Source organism: Saccopteryx leptura, chromosome 2, assembly GCF_036850995.1.
Source record: "Saccopteryx leptura isolate mSacLep1 chromosome 2, mSacLep1_pri_phased_curated, whole genome shotgun sequence".
Classification (NCBI taxonomy): domain Eukaryota; kingdom Metazoa; phylum Chordata; class Mammalia; order Chiroptera; family Emballonuridae; genus Saccopteryx; species Saccopteryx leptura.
Window position 1 is genome coordinate 379,482,601 of NC_089504.1, and position 18,513 is coordinate 379,501,113.

An 18,513-nucleotide genomic window follows, 5' to 3' on the forward strand; every position below is an offset into this window, starting at 1 on the left:
AGAACAATTTCATCGCCAAGAAGGTTGTATAAAACAATACTTTGAAGATAAGTACTGTTTCATTTGTCACTTCACCCCCCCAGAACTGTAGCCTTTCTTAACCAGAGTTTGTCATCTGAAGCACAGAGCAAGACAATTATTTGAGTGGCTATTTTCGAAATTCTTCCAGGAATGATATATCAATATAACTAAAACTGTACTGTAGGCATAGAAAGTAAATTAATTTGTCACATATAAAGATGCCCAGGGTATTAGGGTTTGATTCTAGCATAGAATCCTGAGAAAGTCTTCAATAGTCTATTGCAGTGCTTGGCACAATGTAAGTACTTTATAAATATAAGCTAAATAAATATATAATGTACCTGGATATGTATACATTTTGTTTCACTTGCTTTTGCCCAGATATGTAGAGTCAGGAGACAAGTCTTCAGGTTCCAAAGGGCCTCCTTTCTAGAGGAAATGAGGCTAGATGATTTTCTTACTTTCAGTCCAAGAATAGTTGAATTGTATCACAGCAATAGGATTACCTACTATTTCACTTTCCCTTTTTTTTTTTACACTGGAAAATGAAAATAGAGGACTGAGCTGTTATTCGGTGAGTAAGATCAAAGTGAAAATGATCAAAATAGATACCAGATTTGATAAGACCTATTTCTTTTTAAGGATTGGCCAAAATTCACCTAAACTGTTAATTATTTCCAGAATATCTACTATGTACCAGATATTTTGTTAAGTACTGGGGATATAGGAGGGAACCATATGAACACAATTCTTGTGCTTATAGTGAAGCAACATGAATATCATTATTTCATTTCCTCTCCTTACATTGTACTCAAAACAGTTCTCAACCTTGTATGCACATTGCAACAATTTGGGGAATTAAAAAAAAATACTGATGATACCTGGTCCTTCTTCAAAAGGCTCTGATATAATTGGTATGGGTATGGGCTGGGCATTTTTTAAAGCTCCCCAGGTGATTATAATGCACAACAAAAGTTGAGAACTATTAACCTATGGTGACATAATCTTAGAGTGAACTCAGAGATCAAGAGCTTTTGGTATCGATAATTGATAGCATATTAGCACCAAAAAGAGAAAATTTAAAATTACCTGTTTAGCCTATCCTCATTTTACTTTTTATTTCTTAGAATGTAAACTGATACCTAAGAGTCACTTAGTTGTCCAAGCAAATACTTGGACAGCATGAACTGTCCAAGTCAGTTCATGACCAGATACGACCTAACACCATGTTTCTGATTCTAACACGGTGCTTTCTTTGCTACTCCAAACTGTCTCAGGTAATGGAAAATGTAATTATCTTCAAGTCAACAGACAACCAGCATCCACTGTGGTCTAATTTTTAAAGCAAGAATTGAATGTGGATCAATTTGTGCTCAAAATGTCTCTGTGATAATCAAATGTGAACATTATAGATTCATTTTGTTTGAGTACAACATTTTTTGACAACGTACAACATTATGTGCGTGCATGTGTGTGTGTGTGTGTGTGTGTGTGTAAAAAGAGAGTTTAGTTTTCAGGAACTCTAACCACATTCTTATAAATTCAAAAATTAATAAACATATGTTAAAGTCTACACATAACTAGGAAGAACGTTTTGCCTTTGAACTTGAACAACTCAATAGCCAGAAATGGCAGTGGGAGGAAAAAAATAAGAAGGCATTGTGCTCCCACATTCTCTGTTCTCACCCACCTTTTTACATGACATTTCATTGTTTAATATTTCCTAGTACAGGTAGAAATGGCCAATCTGTTCCCATGAGAAAAAGCTACTATCAAAAAAATCAGCTACCATAATAAGAGAAAAGGAAGAAAAAAGTTAGCTTTCTTAGGTACCACCACAACGCAGTTTAGATTTTACTAGTAGATCAAGAAAATCCAGGAACCATAAATTATTTAGTGCACAATTCATCCATAGAAGACTGTGTAGTAAACACATGCCTTTCCATTTTGTAAGGCATCAGAATAAAACTAACGCTCATATACTTCCTTCAAAATACATTTCAGTGTTTGAGAGCCTACACAGTTGGGAAATTCTGTTTTATTTCTGTTCCAAATCCCTCACGCTGTCATCTAATCCCATTTTCCCTCATTCCCTGTGGAGAGAAAGAACAGCTAGTCTCCATTCTTTCTAAACTCAATCCCTTCAACTCCTTAAAGACACCTACCTAACTCCAACCTTCTCTCCGCTGGAATAAATAATAACAGTTCCAATCAGAAAAGTGTCTTTCTTGCATTGTCCATACTCACTGCCATATCACATATACTCATGCTCATCACACAATGTTATCACCACAATAAGCCCAAGCCAAGGGCAAAATAACAAACAAATGTGTCATTGTTTTTATGAATAAAGTTACAGATCCAATAATACATACTGAATACATAGTTGTAGATGATTACCTTCCAGTAACTATGTGCCAAAATTATAATTTATTTTAGAAAGGATTGGCAGTCTGTTGCCTTTGGAGATGTGAATCCAACATGCAATGATTAGGCTTCAATTTCCTTGATGTAAGTAAGTTCTCCCCAGAACCCTGCTGTGGAATATTCCATTCAGCATTCCCCAGCAGGAGCCCCCATTGTTTTGACAAAAATAGACTCTGTATTGGAACACTCAGCCAATGGAGTAATCCAATTGTCTGAACATTCTTTTCTGCTTTGTCATTTATATTTTAATAAATCCCAAATATTGTCAAGCTATATCAAGTTGTACCAAGTGTAGCTAATAACATGAAGTTACCAGATGTAATAAGGAGATCATAACATGCAAGTTCTGTAATACATTCACATTTGGTTTGTGTATATTTTTAGGTTCCTACATTTTCAATGACACTCAAATTTTAAAAAATGAATATTTAGCCAAATCTTACTATTATCGACATACTGTCAGGATATTCAGTTTTCATAAAGAAAGCTCTAGGGAGGTGGTGTTCTACTTAACTGAACAAGATGCTGGCATCTGTGAACCCCAAGGATGACACGATCTAGCTAGCAAAATGTGGAATGTTAAATTATCATATTATTCCTATTTCTCTGCCAGTTTACTGTCTTTCCATTCAGGAGGCTTAGATAATCATATTTGAAATTCATTTGACATTTTATGATGCCAAGATTTCAGACAAATCAGTCCTGAAAAAGATTGTATGGCTATATGCTTGTGTGTGTGATTATTGTTATTAACCAATATGCATAATTTATGCCATGCATATATTGGCCACCAACTGTTTCAGCACATTGAGATGTTTGTTATCCTGGTTGGACAGAACCCACTGAAGTTTTACAAGGTGGCAGAGTTATAATGAGGTGATGTGAATCTCACTCAAGGTGATGGGGATCCCTAGGTAACAGGGATGTGCCTAGAGAGGAGAGTTCTTCAAGGATAAAACTATTCAGATTAATCTACTAGTAAAAAAATCACATGGGACACGAGGCTTAAACTTAGCTCTGATTATAGCACTCATACCTGATACCTAAATCACTTAAGTTAGCCCATCAGAAAACTTTAGGCTTCTCCTCTCAACTCTTGGATTACTACCCTTTGGACTATTAACTACCTAAGGACCAAGGTTATTTCCTGACATCAGGTAAGTCTGTTTAGTGTTAAAGTTTTATTAAACTCAAGGACTAAAAAAGAACCATTTGTTTTTTTGATGATACTTAGAACAGGGATTGTGAGTGGCACACCACCATCACTAAATGGAGTCAAGAATGTATTGAAGAAAGTGATGTCATAGCGCAGTGTGATCAAGAAAACCAAAATGTAGATGCACAGGTAGGTCATCAGCATTCCTTATTTCCAGAGTATTCTCTCACTCTGCCCACAGTGTGATAACAGTAGGTTTAGTGGGGAAGTGTGGCTTTGCTGCTAGTTGAATGATCATAATATCTTGAAGATCTCTAGAGAAAGAACCTTTACAACTTCTCCATCTACTGAGAAAATGATTAAACACTTGCTCTCATAAAATACTATCGTGGTTATAGAATAATAAGTTATGGCTTTGAATGGTAGTCAATCAACATTAGGGAGAATTTTAGAAAATATGTCAGATAGTGAATGTCAAAGGCATAGTTAAGAGTTTTATTTTTGTGAATCAAAGTACCCATGTTCTCGATCTAACTTTATCAATAATTATTTTCTTCAAACTTCTGGAATTCAGATAGGTTTTGTGTAAAATGAGAAACATTGTAGTTGACTCGCTCTTAATTTCTGAAGATATTGAAAGTAAATATGATAAAATGTTCTTAAAACTCTCTTACTGCTTATAACACTCTCTCCTTTTCTTTAACTTTTGACATTTGAATTATGTGTTTTGCTGTGGGTCTGTTTGGGTTTGACTCATTAGGAACTTTCTAGGCTTCCTGGATCTGAATATCTGTTTTATTCCTCAGGTTAGGGAATTTTGCAGCCATTATTTCTACAAATCCAAATCTCTCTCTCTCTCTCTCTCTCTCTCTCTCTCTCTTTCCTTCTGCCCACCCACCATGTGAAAGTTAGTCCATGTGGTGTTGCCCCATAAGCACCTTATGCTAGCTTCACTTTTTAAATTCTTATTTTGTTTTTGCTACTTTGGGTGAATTTCACTGCCGTGTCTTTGAGTTGACTGATTCTTCTTTGTCTAGTCTGTTATTGAACTCCGGTGTATTTTAAGTTCATTTATTGTTTTTCTCTTCTGCTCTGTGACTTCTAGATGGCACTTTCTTATATTTCCCATCATTTTGTTGAAGTTCTCGTTATGTTTATTCATTCTTCTCTCCAGTTTGATGAGTATCTTTGTGACCACTACTTTGTACTCTTTATCAGATAAATTATTTATCTCTGTTTTATTAAGGTATTTTCCCCCTGCGGTTTTATCTTATTCTTCCATATGGAACACATTTCTCTGTGTCTTCATTTTATTTGACTCTTTGTGTTAGTTTCTTTTTTTTTTTTTTTTTTTTTTTAATTTTATTTATTGATTTTTAGAGAAAGAGGAGTGAGAGAGAGAGAAGGGGGAGGAGCAGGAAGCATCAACTCCCATATGTGCCTTGACCAGGCAAGCCCAAGGTTTCAAACCGGCAACCTCAGTGTTCCAGGTCGACGCTTTATCCCACTGCGCCACCACAGGTCAGGCTTGTGTTAGTTTCTATACAGTAGATAAACAGCCATTGCTTCTGTTCTCATAGGTGAGGCATCACGTGGGAAGGGAAAACTGTCCTTTGACCCTGCCCCAGCTCTTTGTTGTCTCTCAAGCATTTGTTCTTGTCCAAGCAGCTTGTTTTCTTTTGCATGGCTCTCAGTAGTTTAGAATGTGTCAAGACCTGTCAGCATCCTTACAGGGGGAATATCAGCACATAGATTTAGGCTGTTTGGAAGCCAGATCTTCAGGCAGCAGCTTTTAAACCTATAGCAATATATGCAGTTCTTTGGGACTTCAAGTGTTAACCCCACTGGCCAGGTGTACCCTGGGTGACAGTTGCAAAAAGTAGGCTCCCTGCCCTGGCTGGATAGTTCGGTTCATTAGAGCTTCATCCTGGAGTGCAGAGGTTGCTGGTTCTATCCCTGATCAGGACATACAGGAACAGATCTCTGTTTCTCTCTCTCTCTCTCTCTCTTTCTCTCTCTCTGTCTCTCTCATGCTCACCCCTATATAATCTGTTTTTTTGGGGGGAGGGAGGCGATACCAATGAGCCAGAGAAAGGCAGACAAGCACCTGGATGGCATTCACAGCCTATGCTCCTTAAAAATAGCTCCCTAGCCCACTTGCTGTGCACTAAAACTAAAGCCTGCCCCTCAGGCCAAAGCTCCAGGACAAGTAAAAAAGGCTTTATTTACAGAAAGACTTGGTGAGGGGAGGTCTCAGTCTGCCATCTGCACAATGCCTCATGGATGGCAGCCTGCCAAGACCACCTCTCTGTCTCTGATTGCCAAAGTCTTGTGGGACTCAAGAGTACAAGACCCCCTGGACACCAGAGCCAGGTGAGCAAAATTCCATACCATTGGTTTTTAACTACCCAGGGTAATAGAGAAGAGTAGGAGTGCAGATGTTATTTTAAACATTTTGTACAGTTTTTGAGAAGGCACTTTTGATATATGCTTCAACCAGATTTTCCTTTGGATTCTACATCGATAAGCTTTTGATAATGAAGAAGCCATAGAAGCCATCTAGTCTATCTTTTGCTTGGAATCTGCCTTCCTATAACATACAACCTCATAGAGGAGTAATCCATCATTGGACAAATACTTTAAATCTCTTTTCTTTATACTGAATCACAAGAGACCCTTCCATAATTTCTAATTTTACTTGTAAATCATACATGGTAAGTCTGATCTCTTCTCCTTATTAGTTCTAAAGATCCTTAAAGTGAGAAATCACATTGCTTTCAGGGTCCATTTCTTTCTAGACTGCACTCGTCTGACTTCTTCAGTCACTCCTCCCATGGTATTATCTCAAATACTTTTATTATTCTTATTATTCTACACACTCCAGTTTGTCTATATGCCTTTTACAGTATGTTACTCAGAATTGGATAAAATTTTCTAGATGTAGACTGACAAATGGGGGGGGAGTAAATATAATAATAATCACTTGCAAATGTTTTCCTAAGGACTGAATTTCTATGAGAAAACCTCATATTAATCATCATGGCAACCATTTAACAGTGTTGACCCTTATCATCTTACCATCCACTAAAACATTGAGTCTATTCTGCACATACCACTGTCAAACACAATTTCCTTCCTCCTTCACTTCAGCCCATGCGTCTGTCTACCAACATATTTTTATCCTAATTAAGATATCTGAGCCTTACTAGGCTGTGGCACAGTGGATAAAGCATTGGCCTGAGATGCTGAGGACCCAGATTTGAAACTCCGAGGTCACTGGCATGAGCACAGGCTCACCAGCTTGAGTGTAGGGTCACAGGCTTGAGCATAGGGTTGCTGGCTTGAGCATGGGATCATGGTCATGACCCCATGGTCACTGTATAGAGCCCAAGCTCTCTGGCTTGAGCAAGGGGTCACTATCTCAGCTGGAGCTCTGCAGTCAGGGCATGTATGAGAAGCAATCAATGAACAACTAAGGTGCCTCAACTATGAGTTATGCTTCTCATTTCTCTCCCTTCCTGTCTGTCTGTCTCCCCCTTCACTTAAATAAAAAAGATATCTGATATATTAAATATGTCTTAGTTTCATCTTATTCACATACTTGACTCAAACTTCCCCAGAGAAGATTATAAGAAGCCTGGTTCAGTGACTTCTTGAAGTTTGGATCCCACACATCCTTCCCCCAAACTGTCAGTCTACTCACTGTCCAAGAAAAAAGTGAATTTAATCCAGACGTTTTTGTTTTCATTTGGTCTCATATTCACATTAGTTTTTCTTAAAGCGTACTGATGCTGGGAAGTAGCCATCTAGGTGAATGACGATTGGCTAAGGACTACTGGTTTGGGATTAATTCTTTGCTTCAGGTAATCAGAAGAGGCAATGTTTCGTATGTGAGATCACTGTTGCATATGTTGATGTTTTAAATACTGAATTCTCCTCTTTCTTGCTCTCTTTGGGTTGATAAATAATAGTCCTTGAAAGAGAAAATTTAGAGTAAATGGAGTTGGAAATCTATGTCTGTTATATATAAAGATATTAATATGTCAGTACATCCTTGCACTTGTCTATTCCACATAATAAAGTAAAAGTAAAGGTTAAAAAAATCTTAGTTCCTCCCTGCAGTAAAAATTCCCTAAAGGAGGAAGGGAGTTATATAAGGTAAGTATGGTCTGGCACGTATTCAATAAGTTTAGTTACTAAATTGCCTAAAGACACTCATAATAAGGCATTTCAACGTAATTTGTATCATTAAAATGAATTGAAATTCATACCAAAGTGGTTCCACAGTCTGGCCCCAGAGGACAGCATGCTTAGCAAGGCTCAAGTGTACTGTGCTCTTGGATAGTAATGTTAACCAGAAGCATTCAAGTCCTCCCTTCATTCTTTTCCTTGCTCTTTTTGTACTGAGACTTGGCCATTCTTTTTTTGTACTCAATTTTCTTCTGCTTTTTTCTTCTTTCTTTCCTTCTTTTTTTAAATTCCTTATCCTTCCTTTTCTTTCTCTTTCCCTCCCTTCCTCCCTCTCTCTCTCCCTTCTTCTTTCCTTTTTCCTTTCTTTCTTTCTTTCTTTCTTTCTTTCTTTCTTTCTTTCTTTCTTTCTTTCTTTCTTTCTTTCTTTCTTTCTTTCTTTCTTTCTTTCTTTTTTCCTTCCTTCTTTCCTTCCTTCTTTCCTTCCTTCCTTCCTTCCTTCCTTCCTTCCTTCCTTCCTTCCTTCCTTCCTTCCTTCCTTCCTTCCTTCCTTCTTTCTTTTTTTCTTTCTCTTTCTTTTCTTGTTGGCATATATGGCTCTTTTTACTGATTATGTAAAATTATGTATTATAAGAGACATCACTACTTGAATTTGGTGTGTACCTGAGACTTTACTTCTCATGCTACTACTGTGCTCTCAACACTTCACCTTTGAATAAAACAATGTTAAAATAACCCACTCATCCCTTCTCTTCTGCCCCAGTGGTTAACACCACTCAAGCTCATTATTCTCCTTGTGACCATCACCCCTATTCTCTAAGTGGTTCTTAAATTGGAATGTGCAGCAGAATCATCTAGGAGAGCTGTTAAACCACAGATTCCTAGGGACTGTCCCCAGGGTTTCTGCTTCAGTTGGTGTGGGCTAGACACCTGGAACTTGCATTTCTATCAGGTTCCCATTTGTGGCTGCTAGTATTGGTCCTGGGAAAACATTTTGAGAAACATTGTTCTGATTCCAAACTATTATTTCATTTTCCTTCAACTGTCAATGAGACAGATTTTACTAGTTCCTTTAATCTCCTCTAATAACATTTATTTCAAGAACTTATCATCATCAAGATGGCTCTTCTTTGAACTACTTCCACATCTATCTTTTGCTGGATGGCTAGAACTGGATATAAGACAGTGGCTAATTTTGACATCATAAAAATAATAGCCCCTTATATTTCTATGGTTTATTTCTCCCAAAGGATTAGAGCAGGACTTTCTTATTTATTATTTTGTTCAACTGCCTAATATCCATGTGAAATTATCTCATTTTGGTAAAGAAGACATTTGAGGGAAGAGCTATTGAGCAACTACCACAAAGATATGCAGGACAAGACTTGAACTCAGCTTCTCTGACTCATAGTTTACCACTTTCTTTGAAATCTTGAAGGACATCTTTAATTTATAAAATTCAAACTCTATTTCAGCTTCTTGAATATAGGTGAACTGCTTTGATCTATAAGTCTATTGTCCAAAAAGAAATTAGAATAGTACTTAGTTTTGAGTGAAAGTTGTCATTGGCTGTTCAGATACAAACTAAGCCTAATTTAAAGAATTCCACTCAGGAGGAGGGAGTGAGTGGGGAAGGGGGAGGGGGAGGGGCACAAAGAAAGCTAGATAGAAGGTGACGGAGGACAATCTGACTTCGGGTGATGGGTATGCAACATAATTGAATGAAAGATAACCTGGACATGTTTTCTTTGAACATATGTACCCTGATTTATGGATGTCACCCCATTAAAATTAATAAAAAATTTTTTTTTAAAGAATTCCACTCAAACAGTATGCAAATATAAAAATTTTTCATGTGGAATTTTATTTTTATGATCACAAATAATGGCTTTTTAATTGTGACTTCACCTTTGGCTTTTAGTTCACTAAACATATTAATTTGGTGTAGTTTGTTTCCCTGCTATAGTTAACTAGTCTTCACCTGACCTGTGGTGGCGCAGTGGATAAAGCGTTGACCTGGAAATGCTGAGGTCGCCGGTTCGAAACCCTGGGCTTGCCTGGTCAAGGCACATATGGGAGTTGATGCTTCCAGCTCCTCCCCCCTTCTCTCTCTCCTCTCTCTCTCTCTCTCTCTCTCTCTCCTCTCTAAAAATGAATAAATAAAATAAAAATAAAAAAAAATTAAAACCTTTAAAAAAAAAACAAAAAACTAGTCTTCTACCTGGTTCTACAAATTGGTTATGGCACTGTTTCATTTTTACAATTTTAGTGTGCACAAGATGATTAGGAATCTCTACGTTTTTCATTTACCTGGTTTCATGTACTTACATATTTTCTAAAACAAAAGTGAGAAAGAAACTAGCAAGCAAACAGTTTCTTAACATACCAACTTTATTATTTACATGATCTCAAAGTTTTTCAGCTGTCCAAGCCTCGTGGTTCTCTATGCCCTTTTTAGATCCTGCCCTGTCTTCCCATCATGACAAAGAAAAAGAAGAGTATGATAGCTTATAAAACAATAAAACTGGATTAGGTGTGCTTTTTAGGGTCCTATTATGTGCCCTTATTATGTGCAAAAGTGAAAGGCTCCAACTTTTGATCACACAGGTTACCATCAGCAGGCTTTGAGAAGGAATCTCATTTATTACCACCAAGAAATGGGTGTGGGTGTTTCCTCTTCATTACGCTAACCAAATCAATTCAAACCCTTAGAATACATTATATGTAATTATATATAGATCTGCCTTGGAAATAGCCACTTACTTTCTTACCCAGAGCAATGCAATGCTATGCTAAACCAACAGTTTAAAAAAAATATGGAATGGCCCTGGCCAGTTGGCTCAGTGGTAGAGCGTTGGCCTGGCGTGCAGGAGTCCTGGGTTTGATTCCTGGCCAGGGCACACAGGAGAAGTGCCCATCTGCTTCTCCACCCCTCCCCCTCTCCTTCCTCTCTGTCTCTCTCTTCCCTTTCCACAGCCTAGGCTCCATTGGAGCAAAGTTGGCCTGGGTGCTGAGGATGGCTCCATGGCCTCTGCCTCAGGTGCTAGAATGGCCCTGGTTACAACAGAGCAACGTCCCAGATGGGCAGAGCATCGCCTCCTGGTAGGCATGCCAGGTGGATCCTGGTTGGGTGCATGCAGGAGTCTGTCTGACTGCCTCCACGTTTCCAACTTCAGAAAAAAACAAACAAACAAAAAGGAATAAACTGGCAAATATTTGAATGGGTTGTTACATATTTTGTACTTACTTTATTCAACAAACATTAATTAGTTAACTACCACATCCAGGGAATACAAAGATGAGTAATAGATACTCCTGGACTTCAAAGTGCTCACCAAGAGGAAACAGACCTGTAAAGGAATGATTGTCCTTCTTTGGCTCTGCACTGCATTCAATCCCAGGAAAATTCATAGTGTGAGTTTCTGTCTGATTTGTGCATGGGGAAACAAAGACAAAGAGTCTGCTGAAAATTTCTAGAAGAAACTAAAAGATGAGAATTTGCATAAAGGTTCTAATGACCTACTTACTCTATTAAAGGCAGGTTCTAGGTTAAGGAAAACATCCTAAGAAAAGCAAATCTATGTTGGAATGGTGAGCATAGTATTCCAAAGTAAAAAAGAAATAGCTTTTAGATTGTCTAGAATGCCATGATCCTATTCTGTCTATTCTTATGCATAATTAAGTTAAATATATTAAAAATATTTGCAGGGGAGTCACTGGCAACAGAGAAACATGTTTATTCTTCAGATTATGCCTCTATCCCCTAAACAGTCAATTTCCTTACATTATTCTTTCATTTTTTATTATTTCTTTATTCATTTTTAAGTGAGAGGAGCAGAGGTGGAGAGACAGATTCCCCTGCATGCACCCCTTCCTGGCAATCTGGTCTAGGGCCGATGCTTGAGCACCAAGCCATTTTTAGCACCTGAGGCTGATGCACTTCTGCGCCCAGGGCCATGTTTGAGCCAACTGAGCCACTGGCTGTGGGAAGAGAAGAAGGAGAAAAGGGAGAGGGGAAGAGGGAGAAGCATATGGTCGTTTCTCTTGTGTGCCCTGACTGGGAATCAAACCTGGGATGTCCATATGCTGGGCCAACACTCTATCCATGGAGCCACCCCAGTCAGGGCCAGGTTATTCTTTTATATATCAATATGGTTTGACCCACATTTACTTAGACACATATGTCAAAGATACACATAACTCCACCCACACTTTCTTTAAACAGTGGTTCCATTTCCTTTAAAGAATAGTATTTGCTAGCTGGACCTAAATTGAACTATCTTAGATCATGGTACTAACGAGGACTGACAAGTGTTGGTATAGTAGAAACTAACTGGTTTGTCTGGATTGATCTTACAACTCATGAACACCAAGTCCAAACCAACTGATTATAAAGTCATGTAATGAGCAATAACATTATCTTCTGGATTTTAATTTTTACATATCTTTTCTTCAAAGGGCACAACCCCAATACCACACATTAATTGAGATTAAGTGATTTTGAGACCCCTCAAGGTGAATCACAGAAACCTTCTTCAGACCTTAAAAAGAGAAGAGGTTTATTGGGGTCGTCAAACTTTTTAAAAAACTGCCCACTTTTGCAGTGCTGGTCAACCTGGTCCCTACCACCTACTAGTGGGTGGTCCAGCTTTCATGGTGGGCCAATCGCAGCACTGTTTGGTTGCGCGTTAGGGACCAGGTTGACCAGCACTGCAAAAGTGGGCAGTTTTTATAAAAAGTTTGAAGACCCAATTTTAGAATTGGATTTGGAACCCCGAAAGAAAGCCATTAAAAAATAGTCACCTTTATCAGAGGTCACATATTTTGTCATTTTTAAAACATGTCTTATTTCCATTATTAGCCCTACACATCATCTTGCGTTCTTCAAGATTTCTTTTACAGTGATTATGGTTTTATTATTAGCCAATAACCATGAGTAAGTAATTCACCTTTTCAAGTGTTGATAAAGTCTTGTTATTGAAAACTTTTAAAGTTATGCTATCAAGCTCTGAAAACTGGTATTTCTTGTGTTTGTGACCAGTTTGGAATCAAGGGATTGCTGAATTCTGATTAGCCAATTTGTTTATGGGATGGTTGCCACTCATAATGCCCATTTGCAATAACATGGCATGAGTTAATCATGTTTGTAGTGAAGAAGCCTTGCATGCTTTTTATTTTGTATGTAGCCTTATAACGACTTTTTCTTGCACCTGGTTAAACATCTGACCATGTGAAGTTAAATGAACACAAAAGAACAAATGCTTCAAAGATGTGCATGTTTTTATTTTTATTGTATAACTGATGCAAGTGACCCCTCTATGAATGAAGTGTTTGCATATCCAGTGACTTTGTGTTAGGCCAGGAGTTGTTTGTTGAAAGCCAACAGAGGCTCTGGTATAATTGAGACCCTGGTTGAGCCTCCCCTGTGCAGCTGAACACAATTTATCTCCAGCATTTTTCTACTCAGAAAATAAAAGTAGTGCCTATGCCCAACCCTTCACTCTGTCACATGTCTCCTCCCTTTAGGGCCTCCGACTCAGCTCTCTGTACCTATTAGAAAATAACTGATAGATTAATGCTTCTTTAAGGTATTATTTAATAAGGTGGGTTCCTCCCATGGGTAATATGCTTTAATAAAGGGAACCTTGAAGACTGAAAAGATTGACTATCTCAGAGAAGAATTCTTTCATGATTGGCTTCCCTGACACCATGACAGACTTGTGAGGTAAAGGGGAGAACCCAGGTTAAATCCTGTTTATTTGTGCTTCTGACACCCTTGGCCTGGGGGAAACTGGTAAACAGAGGAAGTGTAACGACCTGCCCTCTCCCACTTTTCCAAGTGCAACCGCTAAGTTAATTTTCATCAATTCAAACCTAAGTATATTCACAAGTAGATATCTAACCAGAATCAGAAGCACAAAGTTACAGACTCTAACTCCTCACATTTAATTCCAGTTAAAGATTCATAGGATTTATTTGACACCTAAGATGAAGATTGACGGCATGCTCATAATGTCTTCCTTTTTGCCTGGTGTTTATTTTTTTACTTATTCAGGTTTATTACTTATTAATTGAGTTATTTTTCACCACTCAATTGTAGCTCTCTCTTCCTTTATCATATTATTCTCTGGACTGTACTTCTGTCTGCCTACTTTGTTTTCAACATACAGTCAAAATTATTAGCCTTGCAGCCTCATAAGAAGAAACGTCTGATTGTAGGGTAGCAATGCCTTCAAATGGCTATTCTATTCAGTCTCTGCTGTCAGGTCACTACTCGACCAATGATCAACTGCTATCACCCTTTAAATCTGAGTGGACTCATCGATTCCTCATGGAGGCCTTCCCTGACCTTTGGAATTAGATCCCATTTATTTGTGTTCTTATCACTGGCTATAATGTTCTTCGTATACCGTTCATGGTTTAAAATTATATATTTGGGCAATGATTTGATAAATGTATGCCCCTTTATCAGACTGTGAGCTCCGGAGAGTAGAGATGTGTATATTTCACTCACCACTGCGTCCCCTTCTCTTCATTCAATTCTTAGCTCAAAATAGTGTTGATAAATGTGAATTTATAGTTATTGTTCTTATTATGATACTAAGGTCTATGTCAGCTTTGTTTTTATTATAAAACCAAATCTGGCTTCAGGTAAGAGATTTGTTTATTTGCCTACTTTTTAATTCACTCATTCATTTATTTATTCACTACAACTAACAAACAAATAACAAATTTATATTGTTTGACTAGTCTGTTTAAGCCCTTTTTCAAGCAAACAAGGGTGAAGCAATTAAACACTCTGCCCATTGAAAGAACTTGTAATTGTTTAAAGGAGAAAGGCAGATACACAAATGATTCTAATACAAAGTAGAAACTGCTAATAGCCCTAGAATGCTAGAGAACACTTACAGCTTGGGGGCCCAGGGACAGCTTCACAGGGGAAGTTGCCTTTTGTTGAGACTCAAAGGTAATGACTAACTTGAACAGATGGAGATGGAAAAGAATACTGCTCCAGGTGGAAAAAACAGTGAAGATAAAAGTTTGTGTCTCAGCTCAGAGGTAGAGAGTAGGCTGACAACTATTGGGTGAGGGTGGGGGTCAAGGTTGGGGTTGGAGGGATTGAGAAAAAAAAAGAAAAAAAGGAAAAAGCTCAGGGACATGACAACAGTGTGGTGGTTGCGGAGGGAGAGGAGTATGGGAAGGCACAGCAGAGTAAAGGGGGAAGAATCAGTCATGGAAGGTAGTGGTGCAGTGGATAGAGCATTGACCTGAGTTGCTGGAGACCCAGGTTCAAACCCCAAGGTCACTGGCTTAAGTGAGAGCTCACCAGCTTGAGCGTGGGGTAGCTGGCTTGAGTGTGAGATCATAGGATGACCCATGGTCGCTGGCTCAAGTCCAAAGGTCGCTGGCTTGAGCCCAAGGTCTCTAGCTTGAGCAAGGGGTCACTGGCTCAGCTGGAGCCCCCGGGTCAAGGCACATATGAGAAAGCAATCAATGAACAACTGAGGTGCTGCAATGAAGAATTGATGCTTCTCATCTCTCTCCCTTCCCGTCTGTCTGCTTTTGTCTGTCTCTCTCTAAAAAAAATAAATACATTTTAAAAAATGGTGATGGAAGGAGTTCTCATTGTGAACATGCAATAGAGTGTACAGATAATATGTTATGGAATTCTGCACCTGATTTCTGCATAGTTTGTTAACCAGTCTCACCGCAATAAATTCAATTTTAAAAATCGTTTGTGTCTCTCTAGTTCCTGAATTCCGTGTGCATATACAGAAGACAGTATTTTTGTGACCACAAACGGGAGACAACGCTGAAAGCACAGACTGAAGGAAGTTCCTGGAAGAACATGTGTGCACACATCAGAAGCTTCAATCTGTACTCTCAGACCAGTGTGCAGTAGCTGGGGGCCGATGAGCATGATCTCATCTGAATTGTGTGTTTGAGAAGTGGACTTGGCATCACGGTGTCTCAGGATTAAGTTGGCTGTTGTGCTGAATTGCAGCAACACCCATCACAATCCCTGTGCCCCTGTCCCTGTGCCTGAGCGTCTGAGGGCCTGGTTGCTAATCCCTGATCCCTTGTCCTGGGCTCAGCTTCTGCATTTCCTCCATACAATTACCTGTAGTCTGAAACTCCGCTTACCCCTTTGTGGTCTCAATGGACACATTTAATCTTGGTCTGTTTTAATAAGTGAACTACACATGACACATTTTTTTTAATCAGGTTTTCTGACTTCTATTTTCAGATGAGGAAACGGAGGCTGTGATGGAACTGATTTTCAAACCCAGCTCTTCTGAGCTCTTTTTCTGCCTAAGTTTACAATGTCTCTTAACTTGAATATATATTAAAAAAAGAGTGAGTACAAATTAAACCCAAACAGTTCAAATGTATGGAATACTTTCTATGTATAGGCCCTATTCTAAGTGTTTTTATATGTACTTAGGCATTTCATAACCACAGAAAATTTGGGGAGGTAGGTACAATTGTTCTGGTAACAGGCGAGGAAACTGGGACCAGAGAATTGAAGGAATATGCCTCATCCTGAATCTATGAAGTGAGAGTCTGGATAGAAACCCCAGCGGTCTAACTCTAGAGCCTGCGCTTTACTGCTCTGCTATTAGCTCCTAAATTAAGGGGCACACATATGGGAAAGCACCTATTCAATGCGCCACACATGGCAGGCATTCAGTAAATGTTGCCTGGATGTCAGTTTACTCTTTGATCTCAGCTAATGCTCTGTTCATCCCATCCTCCTCATCCTGTCTTGTGGCCTGTGATTTGTTCTCCAGATGCTCAAACGCAGGTGGTCCTCCTGAGATTAATGCCTCGACTGCTGCGCACTGATGTTGGGTTCCCTCATCTGTTGCCAACCCCAAGAGTTTGTCTTCTCTTTTGAAATTCTCAACCTGGCCCTTCCAGTCAAATTCAACCTTCCTTGTGCTAGTGAATTACGGATGGCATTTGCTCTTCTGCACCTGTAACAGACATGGTCTTTGGAATACATCCATATGACCACTTTCTGTGGAATGAACCTTTTAGGAATTTATACTTCTTCTATTAGCATTGGATGGACTTCCGAAGGTTGTCAAGAAAGACCTTTGGGATGGCAAACTATTCACTTAAAAATTCAACAAAAAATATTGAATTAAAAAGGAGGAAATTAGTAGCTATTACATATCTACTATGTTATGTCAGGAACTATGCATTTTTACACACGTCTTACTTAGTAGTCACAAGGATATGAAGAATTAACATCTCATTTTACAGATAAGAATTTAAGTTCAGGAAAGCAAAGCCCATGGTCACAACTAGTACATAGTAAAACTACAGTATAAACATAGTAAAATTACAGTATAAACATGACTTCAGCCTCATCCATTTGATTAACAAATATTCATTAAGTGCCCACTATGAGCTAAGCACTCTGTTAGGCCCTATAGATGTGTTAAGTAAGCAAGATAGGCGTGACCCTTCTCTCTAAAGAGTTCACAATTCAGCAAGAACAGATAACTAAATAGCAACATCAAGTGGGATAACTGCTGTGATGGAGAAAATGCAATTTATGTGACCCTTCCACAGGTGGCACAAAGTCATATATAATTTTTTTAAAAGATTTTATTAATTTCAGAAAGAAGAAAGAGAAAGAGAGAGGGAGAATCAGGAAGCATCAACTCCCACTTGTGCCTTGACTAGGCAAGCCCAGGGTTTCAAACCAGCGACCTCAGCGTTCCAAGTCAATGCTTTATCCACTGCGCCACCACAGGCTAAAGTTTTGGAAAATACATATATATTACATTTAATAAAACAATGATTTATTCCCTTTCCTCAAATATTTATTCCAAATTATTTTACTTTAAATTATTAAGGAGTTCATTTGAACAACTCAGGTCCTAATAATATGTAAAGCACCATGATACTAATTTATAAAATACGTATGGTCCCAGAACAATAGAAGCTTAGACAGAACTGGCAATAGTTGTGGGCATTGTTGAGGCTAAGAAACTCTAGGAAAAGCTTGTAAAGAGTGTCCGTTCTAATACAATACGTTCCCTTTGCATGAGTGGTCAGGGAACGCGGGCTAGCGCTGTGGGTGCTTTGGCAACGGCAGCGTGAGTCTGTGGGCAGGAGAGGAGTTTGTGCCCCAGTCTTGTTTACAATTTGTCGGAGGCTTCTTGAGCTCAGCCCAGCCAGATGGACTCTTCCTCTCAAATATCAGACCTGATCTTTTCAAATAAAACAGTACAAAGCACATTAAAAGCTTTGATCCAACTGTTGACTTTGTATTTGTGTATTTGTGTGTGTTGGGAGAAACGGGGACAAAGGGAGGATTTATTAGGCCTTGCTGTGGGTGGCCAGTGCAACCACTGAGCATGGCAGAGGGAAACCGGGAGTGCTCTGCGATGACACGTCAAGAAGGTGTCGGCTCTCAGAAACCTCGATGCTCCAGCAAAACTCTGTGGCCTGGCTCCCCAGGCCTGCCGCGCCAATGTCCTTGTTCACAAGGGGGCAGTTGGTGAGAGAGGAGGCCTTGGAGTTTCCTGAACTGGTCAGTCCATCTCTCTGTCCCAGCACAGGTCAGAGTCAGACACCCGTCTCTAGGGTTCTCTCGGAGAAGAAGTTCCTCAGCATCTCCGAGTGACAACCACTTCCTTTTTCATGAGCATCGCACACTTGCAAAGCGTCTCATATACATTAACTTATTTGATCCACGTCCTTCT

General features: G+C 38.9%; 1 long non-coding RNA gene across 1 annotated transcript in view; it reads left to right on the forward strand.

Moving 5' to 3' along the window:
• LOC136392755 (uncharacterized) overlaps positions 1-18,004 on the forward strand; it is a 32,629-nt gene extending 14,625 nt beyond the window's left edge. The window contains exon 3 of the long non-coding RNA XR_010748979.1: positions 15,543-18,004. This is a non-coding gene — a long non-coding RNA (uncharacterized lncRNA). The remainder of the gene's footprint in view (positions 1-15,542) is intronic.
• Positions 18,005-18,513: the final 509 nt, after the last annotated feature.